This window comes from Crocodylus porosus, unplaced genomic scaffold, assembly GCF_001723895.1.
Source record: "Crocodylus porosus isolate Cpor-Errol unplaced genomic scaffold, CroPor_comp1, whole genome shotgun sequence".
Taxonomy (NCBI): domain Eukaryota; kingdom Metazoa; phylum Chordata; order Crocodylia; family Crocodylidae; genus Crocodylus; species Crocodylus porosus.
The window spans coordinates 175,907,245-175,928,780 of record NW_017728886.1 but is presented as its reverse complement, the minus strand read 5'-3'; positions in this window follow the sequence as shown (position 1 = coordinate 175,928,780).

The following is a 21,536-nucleotide window of genomic DNA, read 5'->3' as shown; positions in this document are numbered from 1 at the left end:
TGAAAGTATAAAAACTTAAAAAAACCCAGCTTCAATCAGCTTACGTTACATTAAAAAAAACTACATCAATTACAAGACAGCAAAACAATGAAGTAGCAAAACTTAAAATATGCTTCCATCATCTTATATTACCTTACAGAATCCATCACTTAAGAAGAAAATGAAACAATAAGGTGTCAAAACTTTAAAAATGCTTCCATCAGCTTCCAAAACTTCAACAAATAAGACCAATAAAAAATAGAACATTTATACATTATCCAACAATTCCCTCCTTCCCTGTTAAACCAGGGGCCTGAACCCTTTTGTTTCTTAATACTTCATTATTCCCTTTAATCTTCCAAGCTCATCTATTAAGGTCTATCACGCCTTATCCCATATATGTCTAATTTGAGCGCCTGTGGTGCCATTCCTTAGCCAAACATTGGCCTGTGGTGGCTCTACCACCTCTTAGGCCTCATTGTCTTACCATCCTCCTAGATTTACTAGGTATCTCCATTCTTCTCTTTTCCATAAATCCATTGCCTGCTCCTTACCTAGTTCTTTTGTGTCCCACCAGCAATACCACCCCAGCTTGCTCAAACACAAGGTATCTTCTACCAAGAGTTCCAGTTGTTGCTAGACTAATAAGTTTCTTGACTTTCACAATGTCTGCAAAAACTTACTACAGCTTTCCATACTCTTCCTCCATTCTTCCTCTGGGCCTTAGGCCCACTGCATAGAACTGCTTCTAATGTGAGTTGGCCATTAGCTCTCAGCCATTTTAAGAGTTTTTTGCCATCCCCCCAGACTGTTCTAGCATACTGACATTCCCATATTACATGCCATCTATGTTCTTCCTCACAGTATGTTGGTCTGGTTTGGGTGCAGACCTGTGCTGCTACTCAGAGGGCATGTCTACACATGCATTTGATCGAAGATCAGTTTACTTGCAAATGTAGCAGGCTTACCTTTTCGGAGCTTGGGTTGAGTCCCAGGATCGAAGGTCTGTTGTTTGATTGGTGGAGCCTGCCCACCAATCTGGAGGCAGCACAAAAGAAGCAATTCCCTGCCCTTTTCCAAAGGAAGGGGGCAAGGAGCAGCTGGACCTGAATTGGAACTGCACCAGCCAGGTCCGGAGAACTTCGGGAGTAGAGCCCCTGAAAAGTATAAAAGGGGAGCGTGCTCAGCAGGCTAAGAAGATGCAGCGACGGACTCAAGAAAAGTGGATCCAAGAAAAGCTGGGGAGCTCTCCCCGAGCAGGCAATAGGCATAAGGCTTTCTAAGCCCCCACTGAAGGAGCAGCTTTGGGAGTGGTGTGAGATGGCTCAGGCTGTTGATGGTGCATGGGGATGGCGCAGGGAGACCTGGCCCTGGGAATAGTGTGAGGCCGCTCAGGCCCATCACAGTGCGTGGTTTGCTGCACAGAACCCAGACTTTGGGAGCTGCAAGTGGCAGCCCAAGCCTGCAACCCCAGCAGGGCTAGCAGGCCATGTGGTGCATGGAGCAGCGCACGGGGCAAGGACCTTGTGGGCCACAGTGAGGTGGCTCAGGCCTCATCTCCCAGCAAGCGGCCAGGTCCCACGGAGTAGAGGACAGTGCATGGGTCCAAGCCCTGGGAGCCAGGATGCAGTGAAGGCTGTTTGGGTTAGCCACCTGGAGTGAGGATGGACAGACGGAGCCTGAAGGGCCAGGCCTGTGCTAAAAGAGCCCTCAGTGCTGAAGCCAAGGCATGGGGAAATAGTAGTGCTGCAGTGTGAGGCCTAGCACCCAGAAGCCAGCAGCGGTGATGCAGCAGTTGAGAGGAGCTGAGCCCTCAGTGCCCAGAGACGGAAACAGGGTGGGGAGGAGCACCATTGGTGCAGGAGAGGCCTGGAGATGAGCTCCAGCAGAAGAGTGGACTTGAACTGTGCCCTTACCACCACCACCTGAGAGAGCATGAGTCATTGGGCCCTTGGGTCCCTCAGGGAAAAGACATTTGGAGTGGGCAACCCCAGAGAAGGGGCTGGGTGAGCAGCCCTCTGCTGAGTCAAGGCCGTAAGGGGAGGGGCCCCTGGTGTCTCCTGGATACCACCCCCCCACTGCAAGGGACTCCATTGGAAGGAGGACTATCTCTTGTGATGGGTCAGGGACTATATTGAGAAATAGATTATATTAAGATTGTTCATGTTTGTGCCTTATATTTTATAATTACATTTTGTATTGTGATGTTGCATTGTGTTGATGATGCTGAAATTGTTTTACTGTGATGGGTAAATAGTGCTATTTAGGGTTTGACCTTGGTTATTGGTTAATGTTCACTGTGTAAATATATGTATATGATATTCAGTTTTATGTTTATGTATAATTCAATAAAATGTATACAGTTAAGAACTTTGGGCTTGGGCTAATTCTACAGAGGAAAGAGGGATCCACTCGAAATTCTGGCTTTCCTCTCACAGCACCCCCTCCTGCTTACCCATTCCATCCAACTGAGAATAAGGAACACCTTTGGGTGTACCCAGGTTACACAAGTAAATTACTCAGGAGTAAATACTCCTGGGCAGGCATCAACACATGCAGGGATTAGGCAGCAGATTTTCTGCTCTTAGCACCAAACTTCTGAATAGGCCCCTTCTGCCACTGGGGGGCAGGGGTGGGGATGGAACTGGAGGCTCCAGCTTCAGCTGCCAGCACCTAGCAACCCTCTTGAAAAGGCATCCCCCTTCTTTGCTCCCTGGCCAGCCACTACCCAGTCCAGCAGCAGCATGCACAGCACAGGTGCAGCACACAACAGCTCCCTCCTCACCAACTCTGCCTCCCCACACTATGGGTGCCTCTGCCGATAGCAATGACATCCAGGTCCCTGGGTTCCTGATGGCCACAACCCTGGCCCTGTTGGCCAGCTGCACTGACCACTGTATGGTCCATGGATGTCTGGGACTCCTGGTTCCCCATATGTGGTGACCACCTGCCAGGCCACAGTGCACCATCCCAAGGCTGCCACCACTATACAGCTGCTGCCTGGACCCCAAGCAGCTGACTGGGTCCTGGAAGGGATGCCACCAACAGGCTCCTGGATGCCACTGCCAGGCACACCCTCACTCTCCTGAGCCTCCAGGCCCGCTTTCTCTGGGCCTACCATGGCAGCCAGGACTGGTGGCTGCCCATCATCCAGCTGGGGTGATAAGCAGCGGCTGGAGGCATTCTGGATGACCTGGCCCACCTTCCTGTATTTCCTGGAGTACCTCCAACCACACCTGAATTGGCAGCATACAATCATATAGTTACTTCTCCTCAGGGACACGTGGCTGGCCCTTGCCCTGCTCAAGCTGGCCACAGCCACCAGTCTCTGCTATGTGTGGCTGTGCCTTTCTTTCCCATTTTCAATAATTCTTGTTTATTCTTCAGCCTGTCTAGTAAGCATCACCAAATGGGGTCCCAAACAGTTCACCCAGAATCCCTCTGTCTCCTCTCGCAGCCTGTCACATATGATTAGTGTAACCCTACCCCCCATGAGGTGGAGCTGGAAAAAGTTGTCCTGCATCTCATCTGCATATACATTTTTGAAGGATTCCAGAACCTATGATAAGAACATCTGTTTCCAGTCATGGGCAGGTGGGGATGTAATTAGCACACAGATCCTTTGTGCCAGGATCTGGAGTGCACACATGTACAGAGCAGCACTGAACTATGGGGTCATCATGACTTGAAATGCTGTTGACTTTGCTGGATTCCAGTCCAATGAGCTATAGAGTAAATCAGCCTTTTGGTGTATATCATGCACAGTTTGTACAATCTATGAGTAGGTACAAAAGTGTTGCTGCTTAAAAGTGTGTTTATGGAGTATTGTTGTTAAAACTTGTGGCAGTTTAAAAAAAAACCTGCATCAATTCTGGATGAGCTAAATTACTACAGGCATGTTAATTTCAAAGTCAGTAGGTACATCTACACAAGATGTTTACAGCAGAGTAGAATATTATTTAGCTCCAAAGTAAACATCTCACCATCTACATGTATAACCATATTAGGCCACAGGAAACTCATAAACTCCACAGGAGGGTATTACTTGAAAAAACAAATAGTACCTTTCTGCAGCATTTTCTACTCTGCAGTAGGCCTGTGTGAATAGGAAAGTATTCAATTTGGATTTGGCTGATTTTGGGGACAGTGATTTGATTTGGTGATTCAGACCATTGTCCTGAATTGATTTGGCTGAATCAGCTTCAGAAGATTTGGTGCTGATTTGGAGAGATTCAGTGATTTGGATTGGCCTGGGAGAGGCAGGCACAGCCAGATGTCTGCAGGTTCTCTTGTGGCTCCTCCAGCTTTGCTTGCCTTTCCATGGGTGAGGGGAGCCATGGGAGAAGCCCCCATGGCTGTCTTTCCCGGCCCCATTCTCCGCCTGGCCCCAGCCTCTCAGCACTTTTTTTTAAAAAAAAGCCTTGCACTCACTGGTTGCAGGAGTGGCAACTGGGGTTTCTGGGCACTTGTGGCAGAGCTCCACCATGCAGCACAGGGCAGTGGGGGGCAGCAGGGATCGCCCCCTCCACTTAGGACGTGCGCAGCAGCTACCTCATGGCGTGGGTGCAGTGTGGCTTGGCAGGGCACTGCACATTGTCTTGGAGCTGGGGCTGTGGGGGCTGAGTGATGCTGGTCTATGTCTGACAGGTGGAGCTGCCCCAGCTCCCAGGCAAATCAAACCAGGGGCTGGAGAATCAAACCAGGAGCTAGGGGAATGTTCAGGTCCCTAAACATTCCCCCAGTTCCCAGTTCAATTCCCTAGCTCTCTGTTCCCTTCCCCCAGCTCTTCCCAGGGGCCACAGGCCCCCAGATGATGCAGGATGACAGTAGGCTGCTGCTGCCAACTGGGGATGGTGGCTGCCCTTGACTATTTCCCCAGCTGGAAGCAGCAGCCTGCTGAAACCACATGCACAGATCCAGGGGCTGTGTCCCCCAGGAAGAGCTGGGGGAATGATCAGAGACCTGGGGAATCAAACCAGGATCTTCAGTTGAGTGCTGGAACCACCCAGCTCCCAAAAAATGTGCAGAGCCCTGACCAGCCACACTGCACCCGCATCCCCCCCACATTCCATCGTGACAACCAGGAAGCAGCCACAGCACTCCCGGAAGAGGCTGTGGGCCTTTATCTGGTGCTTCCACTTCCCAGCCAGTGCTCCCGCCTGCCCCCCCATCGATTAAGTAGGGAGCACAGCCTGTCAGGGAGTACAGCAACATTCTCAGGGGTGCATGTGAACCCCTATGTACCCCCTACATGTCACCACTGCTGGCATCAGAGAGTTTATAGCAACAGATCCATCTCACAGCCCTGAGACTCCTGGCCTCTGCACACAGCTTCCTGTGGAAGGATCCATACCCTGGCAGCACTGCTGCTCACCATGGGTCAGCTGTGAGATGGCCTCAGAGTATTGTTTTCCCCCACCCCGGGGGGAGATGAACAAATACAGCAAGTGCTTAGCAGAAGTTGTCCTGGGGTCCAGTCTCCCCCTGGAAGCTATGAGCACCTGAAGCTCTGGCTTGTGCTGCACAGAAGGGCATCATGCCAAACCCTCATGAATGTAGCCTATCACATGAAAGGGAGACCTGAGCCACCATTAGCTCCAAGGCTTGGGTATGAGGACACTTGCTCTGAATACAAGGATAGGGGTCAACACCCATGTGACCCTTCTGCAAGGGATCAGTCAGCAGCAGCAAGGGCCGGGTTCAATTTTGGGTTCTAGATATACTTTATCTTGACTCAAGCCTCCACCCAGACCATCTGGGAAACACTAAATAAATTACTAGGGTGTTGTACACAAACAAACCCCACTTTTCGCAAACAGTGTCAACACAGAGAAGAAATTTATTACTAAAAACAAAGGCAAAGAAAACAAAGCAAACACTAAACACAATTTAAAACACTACCAACTACAAGGCATAATTCCAGTGCTCTCTGGTCTATCACAGCATAACCCGAGAGACTCAGCCAAGATGTAGAGAGATGATTAGTCATTTGCATAGTGTTAGAGTTAGGAGAGGTAATAGATTACAGAAAACAGATAGTGAGTAGCTAGTAGAGAGCTGTAGAGAGATTGGAGAGATAATAAAATAGACAGCAGATAGGAAAGCAGCTAGGAGTAGATATACAGTAGATAGGTAGGGAGAGTAGAGTCAAGTAGATAGAATAGATTGTAGGAGATGATAGGTAAGAAAGACTGAGGGCGGTGGCCCCAGCAGTGCAGCAGGGTAAGTGATCAGAGGGATGAGACCCAGCTCCAGACCCAAAGGGAAGCATCATCCCAGTGCTGGAGCCAGCACGAGCTGTTGCCCAGACCGGAGCTCAGATCCTCAGAGCCTCACAGTCCCTGAACCTGGCTGCTCACTCTCATCTCATCTCTCTTCATTTCAGACCAGCTGTTCCAGCCTAGGTGGCAGGGAGGGACAACTAAGAGACTGCCCAGTGTGGGTAAAGGCCCAGCAACACCTTGGGGTTTTGCAGTGAGGTGTGAGGCTGACATAAGAGTAGCAAAGGGTACTCTGGTCTCTCTGGTGTGAGGGGAACATATGTGGGTTGGGGATGCTCTTTCCCTGCTCCCTGCCCTCTCAGCTCTGCTGTCTGGGGAAGACTTGGAGTGACTGGCCCTTTCCTCCAGCGCCTACCTCTGGGGAGGGGCTGAGAGCTCTGAGAGCTGGGTACAGAGTCAGCACATTTCATAGATATTCATAGATAGCACATGGTTAAAAGGGCCCCACAGTTTCCTTGTGGGTGCAGGGAGTAGCTTGAAGGCTGCTGGGAGTCCCAGTGGGCCTTTGGCTGAGCATGTTTTCTCCAGTTCCCCCAGCTGTAGGCACAGAGAGTACCTCAACTGCTGCTGGCTCCCCAGCCTCCTCCAGGCAGCTCTGGGACAACTGAGAGACCTGTCTGGGTGTCCCCCCCCCCCCAATGATTGCACCCACTGTGCCGCTAAGAAGAAGGCAAAGATGTGGGGACAGGTGATGTGCCCAGGGACAAGAACTAGGTGAGTGGCTGTAAGGCACTGGCAGAGCCATGCCCTGTTCTTGGGATAGAACAAGGATGACCAAGGGTGACCAGAGACTGTGGAGCCCTCCCTGCCCCCTGCCAACTCCTTGATCTAGCAGGGCCCCACCAGCCACAGCCTCAGCCTGAAGCCCAGAGGGGGACAGCACCCTGCCCCCTGCCATGTACAAACACCTGCCCTGTCCATGGGGACCAATCCAGTCCCTACCCAGCCTTCCCTGTCCTCTGGTCCAGCTGAGCATCCTGAAACCCTCTCCACAATGGACCCCAAATCCCCAGGTGCCCTGAGAGGCCAGACTGGGACTCCTATGCCTCGTGACTCTGAGCACCTCTGAGCACTTGGACCTCCGCTATCTGTCTGATAGAGAATGGGGAAACTGAGGCACAGACTGTGGACAGCTTTGCCTACAGGACCCTAGTCTGGGCACACATTAGTACCTGGGGTGTGGTACATTGGAACAACCAAGTCTGGGGGTGCAGAACTGTCTATCAGGTGGGATGTGTGTGTCTATTATAGTAGACTGTGCACATGTATACATGTACGTGTGAGCCCAGGCTGGTGGCTGGCATGTGAATCATGGGTATGGGGCCATATCCCCAGCAGGCAGTCACTGCTCCCCACACCAACCCACCATCTTTCCCTCCTACTGTCCCACAGCTGCTCCACCCCATGTCATTGAGGCACAGCCAGAAGTTGCCAAGGATGAGAGTGCAGGGAGTGGTAGGTCTCCTAGCTGGCCATGCCCCCAAGGGCAGGGGTGGGTCATGTCCAGGGGCTGGGACTGCTACGTGTGGCCACTGCCAGGCCCCCTGCCATATGGGACCCAGAGGCTTGAGGGGCTCAGCCCCTGGTTCCCAGGGGAGAGCACAGCTGGCGCAGTGACTGTCCCCTCTTTTTCCGACCCAGGGCCTCTGCAGAAGCCCCCAGAGCAGGGGCAAGGCTGAGGGTAGAGGAAAGAGACCTATGGGCCAGAGAGACCCAGTGCCCTGCCCACAGCACCACGAGCTTGGAAAACCAAAGGACTAGCCACTCCTTAGCCTGCAGCCCCTTACGCTCTATGTAATACTTGCTGCCCCATCCCCTGACATTATTCTGGTGGCCTGTGAGCCTATGTGCTGAGCCAGGGCATGTGCTGTGCATGTACATGTGTGGTACAGCAATGTGTGTACATGTGCATGTGTGTACATGTGCCTGTGAGCCTGTACTAGTGGCTTTCATGAGCATGCATTGATGTGGGGTTGTGCCTCATAAAGGTTAAGTCCTTGGAGGAACAGTGGGTTGTGGTGACTGACCACAATCCTTGTCTTGGTAATGCCTGCAAGTTCATTCCCTTTATTCAGCAACTGACTGAGATTCTGGTGCCCTGGGACCCAGGCTACAGCTGTGCTGTCTACAGGAGCATGGGCAGTCTGCCCAAGCCCCCACCTTGGCCTGACACTCCCAGTGACATGCCTCTCAGGCATCCAGAAGCCCATCCCACCAAATCCCCAATTTCAGTCTCTACAAGCAGCTTGAAGAGCCAGGGCCAGCCCCTGCCTTGCCTGCTCTGCAGCACCACGGCCAGCCATGAGGCACAGCCAGCCATGACACTGCCAGCTGCCAGCAGCAGCACCAGCTCCTCCCCAGGGGGCCCCCAGCCGGGCACCTGCATACCGTGCCCCACCATCTGAGTGCATCACCTGGAGCCACATGTCATTGCAGCCAGCCAAGAGTGAGTGGAGCCACCAGTCACACCAGCTGTGGCCATATGGTAAGGATCACACTGAGGGGAGTGCCCTCCCCACTCTTGCTCCTGCCTCTCCTCCCTGCCCGGCCTTCCCACACTCCCCTGTCCCTGGGTTCCCCCCCACAGCATGGAGGTAGGTGGGAAATAGTGCAAATTTTTATTGAATAGCCTGTGCCCCACAGCCAGGCAAGAATGCGCATCTCACATGCTGAGAAATGCATCAATGCTGGCAGTGATGTCCTTCTTAGCTGTGGAAGGCAGAGACATGTATCCAAGCCACAGGTATCCCTATAGATGGGGACAGAGGTTGCACAGCATCCTGGGCTTGCTCTCCATACTGTCAAACCTCAGACTCCCATGCCAAGTATGCATGCATGCCCAGGGCACCATGGTGATCAGCTACAGCAGGGCATAGTGGGTTAGGCACCCCTTGGTCTGAGCAAACAGCTCCTTGTGGACTGCCCATGATATATGAAGCAGGGGCACACGCACACTTGGGGTGCAGCATGAGTATGGGGGGGGCTGGCCCTGGGGTACCTCCTTGGAGAGACCCCCTGTGGGAAGAGGGGGCAGAGGCAGCTCCTCATCCAAGCTGTCCAGGAGCCCTGCACCCCTGAGCCTGGCTTCTGTGGGCTGGATGGCAGCACAGAAGAGCAGCTGGCCTGCAGGAGGAGAGTGGGGAGGAATAAGATATGGAGTGGCAGCAGCAGGTGCTTCCAAGAGCCTGTCCTGTCTTGCCCTGGGAATGGGACAGGAGAGGCAGATTGCCCGTGGACAGCATGCAGCAGCCCGCTTACCCCTAGGGAACACACAAGGGGATGGGGAGCTCAGCCAGAGGTAGCCTGGGCCCAGGCCAGCCCAGCCAACTTACCATGGTCCCTGGGCACTTGTGCATACTCGACTCCCAGTCTGAGGCTGGGCAGCACATGGCCCCTGGTACAGAGCATTTTATCTGAGAAATGTTGAAAACTCCCACAACCTGTTTCTGTCTCATGGTTCTGCAGCTCCTGCAGCTGCGCACAGGGAGAAGCCACACTTAGTAGTGGAGATGTGGCCTCAGGGTCACCGTTGTCCACAGCTGGGTCCCTGTGGATGTACCAGTTCCACCAGTGATGGACACAGGACCACACCATCCTCCTGCAGCAACTAGTGGCAACATTGCGGGACCAAGTGAAGGATGTCACCTGCAAGGATGCACAGGATGGGATGGACCAGGAGTTTCTGGCACAGCTAGCTTCTAGCCCTGAAGTGTAAACAGCTTGACTTGATGCTGAAGCAGAACATGATCCTGGTGTGGGTAGCGCAGGCCATGGATGATGAGTGCTGGGGACTGGATACTGTTCTAGTCACAGTGGTCACCTTCCTGCCCCCTGGCAGCCATCAGCTGTCCAGCCGTAGGCCCTCACCTGGCCCTCAAAGGAGACTGCTCTGCCTCCAGCAGCCAGAAGCCACTGCCCCAATCCCCGTTCCTGGTCCAGCACCACCTGTTTGGCCCCAGCCCCGCCACTCACCACATCTCCACCTGGGTGCAAAGCCAGAGCTGCCTGCGGTAGGGCCAGGACCACACACAGACCCTGCTGGCACTGGCCACAGGCTGCCAGAGCAGCTGCCTCTGTCCCTGGGCAAGCCCCCTACCTGCTGCAATCACCATGGAATGTGGACCCATCGGGGAAAAGCCAGAGACTGGGCTGCTTGATACATGTCCTCGGGTTCTGCCCCCTCCATAGCCCCCCACCTCAGAACACTGCACAAAAGACACTGTACAAAGGTTTCACAAAGAAGAGGATGTTTTATTGTTGGTGGGTGGGGAAGGTGGAGGAAGGACATAAGGAAGAATTTCTTTACTGTCCGAGCCCCCAAGGTCTGGAACAGTCTGCCAGCGGAGGTGGTTCAAGCACCTACATTGAACACCTTCAAGAGTAAATTGGATGCTTATCTTGCTGGTATCCTATGACCCCAGCTGACTTCCTGCCCTTTGGGCAGGGGCTGGACTCGATGATCTCCCGAGGTCCCTTCCAGCCCTAATGTCTATGAAATCTATGAAATCTATAACTCTGTTGGGAATGGAGGGGGGAGGGGGGAGTGGGGCTCTGTTTGTTGGAGAGGGAATGGGGAGAGGGGCTGGAATGTATAGATGTGCCAAGGTGACAAAACTATCCTTTTAATCATAGATCAGGCTTTTTTATGACTTTCATTCTCCTTTTCCACTCCCAATCAAGCCATTTTGTGTTATCTCATTGAATATTGTATTAGGCTATTCTCCCAAAGTCAGATGAATACACACATTCCTCTGTGGCCCCAGAGATCTTCTGCCAAATCACACAGAGTCCATACAGCTGAAAATATCTGTCAGCACAGAGCACTTTGTAGGTGCAGGACTTTAGCTCCTGGGATAGTGGCTTTAGTTGCAGAAGTATGGTGAGCATACCTGTAGGACTCTGTAACCTTCATAAATTATAGTGTACTTGAGACTGAGATATATTGTGGGGCTGGAGGACATGACTACTACTTGACAGACTGTATCTGTTCTATGAATAAATAAGTTCTTTCTCTAGATGTGTTTATTGAAAAACTTTCAACCATAGTAAAATAATGGGGTGAATGGGAGAGTGGGCAAGGAGAGGGAGGGAGGAGTTGCTTGTGAACCCCCCCCACACAAAAGGTAATAAACACTCAGTAATAAGGAAAAATCTTATTGAGATTTCAAAAATAGCATTTCATAGTACACGGAAATTTAAAGCGTGACTTGCTAAATACAGAAGTTATACAAATGGAATCATGGAACATTTGCACACATACCAGCCCCGCAGCACCAGGTGCTTTGAAAAGTGCCCGGCACTGTGACGCTTGCAGGTGTATAATTACCAAAATGCATGTCAGCATGAAGAAAATGGTGGTGGTCCACTTTTGAATTGAAACACTTTGGACTGGTGCCATTTTCTCCATGGTGATGCACATTTCACTGCTTATACAACTGCCAGTAGTGAAGCACAGTAAGCATTAGCGCCCATGCAGAGCAGACTTGATTAACTGAGTCTGATCCAAAGTGGCATATCTCCAGCAAGTCTGAGAACTAAAAAGTATGTGTATAAATGCTTGTGAAGTTTCCACATACAAGGAACAAAATCAAAGTGAAGTCTTACACAATTTAAAGAGGAATAGGGAGGAAAGATGCTGTAAGATTTCAAACTTTCCTTTACTGCCTTAAATGCATGACAAAAAACAACAAATCACCATCTAGAAATATGCTTTATTCCATTCCAGATAAACTGTTGAAAATGTAGATTTCAATTACATCAGGGAATGAGACATATGAAGTGTCAGAAACAATGTTAAACAAAGCTTTTTTTTTTTGTTAAGCTTCAAATACAAAGTGCAAACACTTAACATGCTGTTCAGAAATCTATAATGCATTCTGCATTGTGAGAATCTAGGGTATACAGGTAAATCACAAAAGTGACACAGCTTAGGTATTTTTAGAATTATGAAAGCAGAATTAGATAAAAGCAATATGTAGGGTATCTACCAGGGTTTAATAAAGAATATTTATTATTTTTAAAAACAGTTTCAAGCTCCTAGCTTTTTCACAGGCTTTGTGCTCTGACCTAATTAAAATCTAAAATTATGTGTGTGCATTTTATTACATATGTACATAATAAAGGAATTAATTAGGTCCAGATTCAATTTAGTCATATATTGGCATTCTTCAGTACTTAAAATAGGCACTTGGAGTGGGGCCAAAGCTGGAGCAAGGGTAAGTGATAGGGGAGCAGGGAGGCAGGCACAGAGGGCAGAGGCTGTAGGGGAGATATGCAGGAAGCCATAGTAGGTGAGGGGGCAAACAGCAAATGCAGCTCCAGCCCCAACCCCACAGCCAGGGCCACAGCAGCTGGAGCCACAGCAGCTGCCTGCCCTCCTCCCCCTAAGCTAGTACTACGGAAGAAAGAGACTTGGGGGTCGTCATTGACCACAAGATGAACATGAGCCTGCAATGCAATGCTGTGGCTAGTAAAGCGACCAGCACGCTGGGTTGCATCCATAGATGCTTCTCAAGAAAATCCCAGGACGTCATTCTCCCTTTGTAGTTGGCCTTGGTGAGGCCACAGCCTGAGTACTGTGTCTAGTTTTGGGCCCCACAATTCAAAAAGGATGTGGAGAAGCTTGAGAGTGTCCAGAGAAAAGCCATGCACATGATCAGAGGTCAGGAAAACAGACCTTACCATGACAGCCTGAGAGCTATGAGGTTCTAGCTTGGAAAAGTGCAGGCTCAGGGGTGATCTGATGGCCACCTATAAGCTTGTCAGGGGTGACCACCAGTATCTGGGGGAATGTTTGTTCACCAGGGCACCGCAAGGGATGACAAGGTCAAACAGTTATAAAGTCCTGCAAGACTGTTTCAGGCTGGACATAAGGAAGAATTTCTTTACTGTCCAAGACCCCAAGGTCTGGAACAGTCTGCCAGCGGAGGTGGTTCAAGCACGTACATTGAACACCTTCAAGAGTAAATTGGATGCTTATCTTGCTGGGATCCTATGACCCCAGCTGACTTCCTGCCCTTTGGGCAGAGGGCTGGACTCGATCTTCTGAGGTCCCTTCTAGCCCTAATGTCTATGAAATCTATGAAGCTTTTAGGCCCCCGATCCTCTATGATTGAGCAACCCCCCACCGCCCTGGGCATCTACAAGCTCCACCCCCAGTCCCATCAACCCCCTGAGTACTACTTGCCCATTCTCCAAACTCAGGTTACTTACATTCAGCTCACCATGGGGCTCCTGGGAGCAGCAAACAGGTGCCCAGACTGCTTCCTGACAGTGGAAAACTGCTGCACAATCTGCTTCTTGTCTAGGTGGCTCAGATAAGCTACCTAGACATAGAATGGGTGCATAAAATGCTTGTATGCACCCAATTAAAACCAAAATGTGACAAGAGCCAAATCTTCCTTAGCACATGGATTGAACCGAAACTTAGTGGCACCCAACGCATGACTGGGCGGTGAATATCAAGGGCAATAGGCTGTACAGGAGGGATAGGACAGGGAGGGCTTCACCTTTCCCCAAAAAATAAGCATGTGTTCACTTCTAGGTTGGGCGATCTCCTCCAGCAGGCTTTAAGCTAGGCTCACTGGGGGAAGGGGAAGACAAGGGCAGAGGAAGCCTTGGACCACTAAACCAAGCGTCACCCAGAAGAACAACCCAGTCTAGACTGATGATGAGAAGAACAAATCCCCAGGTAAGCAACAGGGGCCCAGGTAGTACTGAGATTAGGGGGCCAGTGCCTGCTCTTCAGGAGGCCTCAGATGTCTCTACACTAATGCTCATAGTATGGGGAATAAGCAGGAGGAATTCACCCTCCTGCTAGTTAAAACCAACCCAGACAGAGTGGGACTCACTGAAATGTGGTGGGACCCAATGCATAACTGGTCAGTGAATATCAAGGGCTATAGGCTGTACATGAGGAGGGACAGAGAGGAGAGGTGGGGGTGTAGCATTCTATGTCAAGGAGAAATACACATCTTTAACAAGTGGCACTGGGTCAGAGGAGGGGCACACTGAAGTGCTCTGGGTTAGAATACAAGGAAGTCAAGGGGAAAGGGACTTAACGGTGGAGGTCTACTACAGACCACCTAAGCCAGGGGAAAAGCTAGATCGGGAATTGTTAAGTCAGCTCACAGAGGTAGATAGGTCAAAGGACATGGTCATCACGGGTGACCTGAACTTTCCAGATACCTACTGGGAAGAGCAGTCAGCCAGGTCTGACCACCTACGTAGGTTCCTAGCTGAGATACAGAACCTCCATCTAGCCAGGGAGGTGCACAGCCCCAACAGGGGAGATGCCTTGTTGGATCTGGTCCCAGATACAGGTGACGACCTGATGAGGGGTCTGCAGGTTCTCGACCACCTGGGTGACTGATCATCGCCTGATGGAATTCACCATCCAGCACAAGGTGGCAAAGGACTGCAGCAAGGCAGTAGCCCTGGACTTCAGGAGGGTGGATTTCAATGAGGTAAGGAGAATAGTCAGGGAGGTACTGAGGTCCCAGAGGGGAGGGGAGTCAAGTGTCCAGGAAGAGTGGTCGTTCCTTAAGGAGACGATCCTCCAAGCCCAAAGGGAGGTAATCCCAATGTGGATCAAAGGGGGCAAGAGGGAACAAAAGCCCCCATGGCTCATCAAAAGCATCTGGGAACATCTCCTAAAGGTCCTGATGATCTTTACCCAGGAGTGCTGAGGGAATTAGGAGAGGTCATTGCGGGACCCCGGCATGGATTTACGAGCACTCATGATGCTTTGGTGTGGTGCCAGAGGACTAGAAAAGAGCCAACGTGGTTTCCATTTTCAAAAAAGGGAGGAAGGAGGACCCAGGAAATTATAGGCCAGTTAGTCTTACCTCAATCCTAGGTAAGCTTCTTGAGAGAGTTATCCTGGCACACGTCCACGAGGGGCCATCAGGGGAGATTATGCTTAGGGGCAACCAACACGGGTTCATTACAGGCAGGTCCTGTCAGACCAACCTGGTGGCCTTCTATGATAAGGTCATAAAATCTTTAGACGCAGGTGTAGTAGTGGACGTAGTCTTTCTGGACTTTAGGAAGGCTTTTGACACTGTCTCTCACCCCATTCTCATTAAAAACCTAGGGGACTGTGACATTGACATCTACACAGTCAAATGGGTCAAGTGCGGCTGGAGGGATGCACCCAGAGTGTGGTGGTGGATGGGTCATTTTTGACCTGGAGGGATGTGGGCAGTGGGGTTCTGCAGGGCTCAGTCCTCGGGCCCGCACTGTTCAACATCTTCATCAGCAACTTAGACAAGGGTTTAAAAAGCACCCTGTTTAAACTTGCAGACAACACTAGGATGTGGGGAGAAGTGGGCACGTTAGAAAGCAGGAATAGGCTGCAATCAGACCTAGACAGGTTACAGGGGTGGGCAGATGAGAATAGGATGGGTTTCAACACTGACAAGTGCAAGGTGATGCACCTGGGGAGGAAGAACCAGCACCATACCTACAGGCTGAGGAAACTCCCTTCTCATCAGTGCAGAGGTAGAAAAGGAACTTGAAGTCATTATTGATGCCAAAGTGAACATGGGCCAACAGTGTGGTGAAGCAGTCAGGAAGGCTAACCTTGTCATGCATCCACAGATGCATCTCAAACAGGTCCAATGAGGTGATCTTCCCCCTCTATGAGACACTAGTTAGGCCGTAGTTGGAGTACTGCATCCAGTTCTGGCCTCTGCACTTCAAGAGGGATGTGGACAACCTGGAGAGGGTCGACAGGAGGGCCACTCGCATGATCAGGAGTCAGCAGGGCAGGCCTTATGAGGAGAGGTTAAGGGACCTGAACCTGTTCAGCCTCTACAAGAGAAGGCTGAGGGGGGGATCTAGTGGCCATTTACGAACTAGTCAGAGGGTACCAGCAGGCACTGGGGGAGTTCCTCCAGGAGTGACAAGAAATAATGGTCACAAGTTGGCAGAGGGTAGATTCAGACTAGATATCACGAGGCGCTACTTCACTGTCACGGCAGCTAGGATCTGGAACCAACTTCCAAGACAAGTGGTGCTGGCTCCTACCCTGGAGGTCTTTAAGAGGAGGCCGGGGTCGTTTGACCCCAGTACTCTTTCCTTCCATGGCAGAGGGTCGGACTTGATGATCTGCTCAGGTCCCTTCTGACCCTACCAACTATGAAACTATGAAACTATGAACCGCTGTACCCTGTTCCACCATGGACCACTACACTTGGACTTCCTTTTCTTAGAAACTTTTATAGCAGTTTCTGCACTCTTTTGTTTGTACATGCTTTCCAGGACTTTTTTTTACCAGATCTGCCCCTGCCAGGAGTTGAGTAATTGGGGAAAGTTGAAAAATCACATAAAATAGCTCCCTCAGAAGAGCTTCTAATCCCAGTCTCTGCTCTCTGTCTAAGCCACCCCAGACCAGTATGCACTGCTGCTTCCACGCCCAGAGACTCATACTTCATTACCTGTATGGCTAATAGTCCTAGTGCATAAGTGCCCTCCATTGTTAGGCAGTCAACCAGTCCCACGGGAATTTTCCTACAGGGCTGTGATTCTCCCCAGATCCAGTATGGAGACCTGAAGCCTCAGGGTTAACCTATGGTGTTGGTGGGTTGAAGCTCTGACAAAAATGACAAGTGTGTGTTTTATACCATGCTGTAATACTATTCTCACATGGTGTTTGTAGCATTATGACACAGGAAAGTCACAGGGATGTAAACCACTATTTGTTCCACATGATGTTTTTCCTGACACTTCAAATAGCAGAATTATGTGCAACAGTGTCAGTTTAATTTAATCCATTAGTAAGCTCTAATCTTGCTTCAGTTTCTCTTGTTATTCAGTTTCATAAGCCATGTCCAGATGAGCAGGGCCACGGGCTTGCAATGGCACAAATAGTAGCAGCACGAATTTGTAGTGCACGTGTGCTGTGTTGTGGGTCATATTGTCCTGCTCTGAGCAAACTGCCTTTGCCCCCATGCTGGAGTAGCCAGGGCAGAAATGGAGCATAGAGATGTTCTGGCCAGAAGCCAAAGTGTCTCATTGGAGGACCAAGCCCATGTTAGTTTCAGTGCATGCTATTGTAGCATGCACTACGCTGCTTGTTTTCCAAGTTTGGTTTTTTGCAGGGGTTTTTTGGTCCTGGAAAATCCCAGCACCAATTTTTCCCCCTTCACTGCAAATTTGCAGTGTGAGGCATGTTTTAATGTTCCATCCTTGTGGTTTGTGGTGCCAGAAAGAGGTTTAGGGCACCACACACCACACATCCCTGATCATCTGGACCTGGCCATAGTGCTCCCTTAAACCCAGGTCACAGATGATTTCAGACTCTGGCTCTCTGACCAAAATCAGTCTTTTTTCAAAGTAAATAAAAGTCCAGATAGAGGAAGGGGAAATAATCTGTCCTTTACAGGTTGAAGCCCTTTTCTTTTGTTCACAGGGTTATTTTCAGTGCATGCCATTCAAATCCCTGTTACATTTCTCCATAGCCGTTTCTCAGTTTCCATTCAAATGACTGATCTTCAGGTCCTCCTCTAGGGCCAGATTTTCCTCCTATATCTTTTTCTAGATTTTGGACACTACTGTTTTCAAAACTAAAATATATTTCCTATGACTTCCTAATGAGCTCTCTAATAATTAGCACCCCTTCTCCAGTAAGACTAATTCTGAACTGCAGTCTTATACCCAGGGACCCAGCAAAGGATCCAGGGAACTATGAATTTGAGAATGACTGTCATTAAGGGTTAGGGATGAGCCAGATCCAGGCATGTCCATAAAAAGGAAAAACTGCTTAGTGACACTTGTAGTACAAGACAATCCAATAACCTGCAAATAACCTGCACATACTTCTGTTTCATTGCAGATACCAAAGTACTTCAGTATCAATATATTGAAATAACTTTCATTTGTTTATCTGCTGATGTCTACTTCCTATCAAGTTTCTTATGGCTAATTCTGCTTTGAAACCCAAAGTACACACTGTAGTTTAAAAGTAAAAGCACACATGGACATAATTCCATGATGATTTAGTATGCCTTCTGCCCCCTGGCTTTTAGCTGTCCTTTTGTCCTCTCTGAACCACTCCAGCTTTAGAGCCAGCAACCACGCCTACACACAAACTACATTTGGCAGCTACAGAATTCATATGCACACTGGCCAACCTTTCATGGTCACACAGCAGATGTTTAGAAGATCACATCTATTGAATTTATATTCTGCAGAGATGGGGGAAAGGCCATTACAAAACGACATTTTCTGATGAAGGATTTCTCCTTTTTGACAGTAAGGGACATAGGACATAGGTCATTTAAAATTCAGAGCAAATGAACCAAAGCAAAACCCCTTACAATAATTTCTTGTGACATAAAATATAATGTCTAACAGTGATATTGGTACTGGTAAATTCATTCAAAATATGTCCTTTCCTAAGCACTGCAGGGGAACTGGTAGGGACACTGAGATATTCTGAGCTTGAAACATTCTTTATATTCTGTTTCTGCAGAAAAGCTTAACAGAAATACAAGGAAGATGTGAGGAAAGACAGAGATGCAGTAGCAATAGACATACCTGCTATTCGTCCTTTACTCAGTACAACTCTGAACACATTTGGTTTGAGGTTCATCAGTCAGTCTTTTCCTGTCAGGGTTCTTCCCAGAAAAGAACCATCCCAAAAAACCTATTTTCTTACCATAAAAAGAAAATAGCTTTCTTCTAGGCATATTAATTTCAGTAGGCTCATAAACATAGATCCTGTAGGCAAGTGAAGGGACTACTTTTAATATGTTTGAAAACTTGTCATCTTTGTCACATCGACATTGATCTATAAGATTTATATGAATTAAGTCTGGGAAAGCTGACTTAAACAAAGTGTCAAACTTCAGCCTCTACTCAACTTTTTAAGCTTTGACTATGCTGAGTTCCCTTCATTTTCCATATCTTTTCACTGTCTAATAAGTTACCCGAACAAATTTCTTACCCAGAAGATATTGAAGGACATTTACCAGTAGTCTGCCTGTTGCTTCTGTCTAGTACTAAGACTTTTTCTTTTAATGCTGGCCATTGGGTCCTTCTAGCTTCTGGCATAGGCTCCCTTTATCCTCGTTTATGCTACTAGATGGAACATCCATCCTTCAAAGATTTCTGAGGTCAGGAATTAATTTTACATTCCCATATAAGATAACTGCTAGGCTACAGAGTATTCTTGAGTCTTCCGTAGACCTCTGGAAGACCATCTGTACACTGAATTTCCAGTCTTCAGGGCTCTCAGTTAAGACTCACTGGGCATAATTACATGTTCATTAATGTGCAGTAGTTACTGCACATTTAGTTTAGTACTTGCTTAATGAAGTATAACTGAATGCACAGTAACTACAGTTATTGTGCAGTAGTTCAAGTGCAGTTTTTTAGTGACATTTACTGTGCACTAACATAATACTATTGTGCAGTAGTGTATTAGTATGGTTTCTGCTCAGCACACTACTGTACAGTGTTATTGGGCTACTGTACATTAAGCATCTTGTGTAGATGCACCCACTGTTCCTTGAGATCACTGGTGTTGTCTACTTGACCTGCTTTCTCCATTTGTCTTTTCAAGAGGCAACTTGTCTGTTCTACTCTTCTGGAAAACATGTTTGTTCAAACTAGTTCTGTTATACATAGTGGGTGCATCTACATGAGATGCTTACTGCGGAGTTGCCTAATTAGTTCTGCATTAAAGTGTCACCAGATGCACATGCATGTGGTGTTATTAGACTGGAATAAACTAATTAACTCCACCATGGGATAGTACTACCCAACACAAGTACTATTCAATAGCAGAGATATTTATTCCTCTGCAATGCACATGTAGACAGTTACCAGGCCTAGCTGGGGCATGAAGGTGCTACAGTATGGGGCTACTTTCCAGGTAGCCCATCCACAGCCCATTGAAGTAGGCAGGAGCAGGAGCAGCAGCAGTGGAGGGACCCCCTGGGCCCCTACCCACTGGGGCTATACTGCCTCAGCTCAACATGCTGCATCCCAAGAGCATAAATAAATGCTGCACCCAGGAGCAATAATGTCCATCATGAACTGTGCCAGAGTTTATTGTGTCGCCTAAATATTCATGTGTAGATATGTCCAGTATGTGTAATATGGTATATTTGTGGAACCAGTTTATCTCCCAAACAGATCCCCACTAAAATATTGAAGTACTCTTTGGTAAGGGTACCTCAAACTTTAATGTAATGGTACTGAAATAGCATAACTTAGCCCCTTTGCTTTTAATATGAGCTATCCAGATGAAGGAAAAGTAGCTCGGTTTTTTTCATGGTCCTGTACTGTGTTAAGGTACAGCTCAGAGAGCATGTTTATGGCCAAGTTATAAAACCTTTAAATTAGAGGTTTATAACAGAAATGCTGACAAAGCTGTACCAATACTGATGCATTCCACCCTGTGTAAATCATTTAATGCTATAAGAAGTTCAACCATTTGTTGTGAAGGAGCTTTCTAACGCAGCCCTAACTGAATCTTACTCATATCTCAAAATGTAGTGTGTTTTATGTACACTGGGAGAACAGAACTGTTTTTCCCTTGAATTGTATATATTAAAAGCACTAAATGTTTTAATATCTGAGCTTCTGACTACAGTTTTTTCCTATGATATATATACCGGGGTTATTTTCCAATCAGCAGTGATAGATTATTAATTATTATATTGATCATTTCATGTTTAACTACGGGTGCATGCCTGAAATTCTCACATAGGAATAAATGTCGAGCTCTTTGTCTAGCCTAAGTAGCTGGGCAAGTAGGGTAAGCTGGGCAAGTAAGGTAGGATAACAAAATGAAGATTTGTCACATACACACACACACACGCACACACTGCATGTACTCATTGTTACCAGATTTGCCTGCTACTTTGGGGTGTGCTCATTTATTAGGGCTAGGGTCTTGGTAATTCTATCAATGTGCTGCGTGTGTTACCTGTGTTTCTATTATGGAGCTGTATCTCTCCCTTCTGCAAGCCCCTACCCCCAGTGGAGCTATCTTGCAGGACTCAGTTCAGTGGGGCTGGGTTCCTCCAGTCCCCAAATCAGACATACACACAAACACACACAGATTAACGTGACACGCCTGACCTGGCCGGGTTGATCAGCATGGACAGGCTGACACCCTCATATGCCAAGAATTAGTTCATCAGAGCAACAATAACCACAGTCAGACACAAGCACACAATTAAACAGAATACCTACCTGGCTGGGTGTCCAGATGATACCCTCATGGGCCAGCATTCAGTTCATTAGGGCATGTCTGAGCCAAAC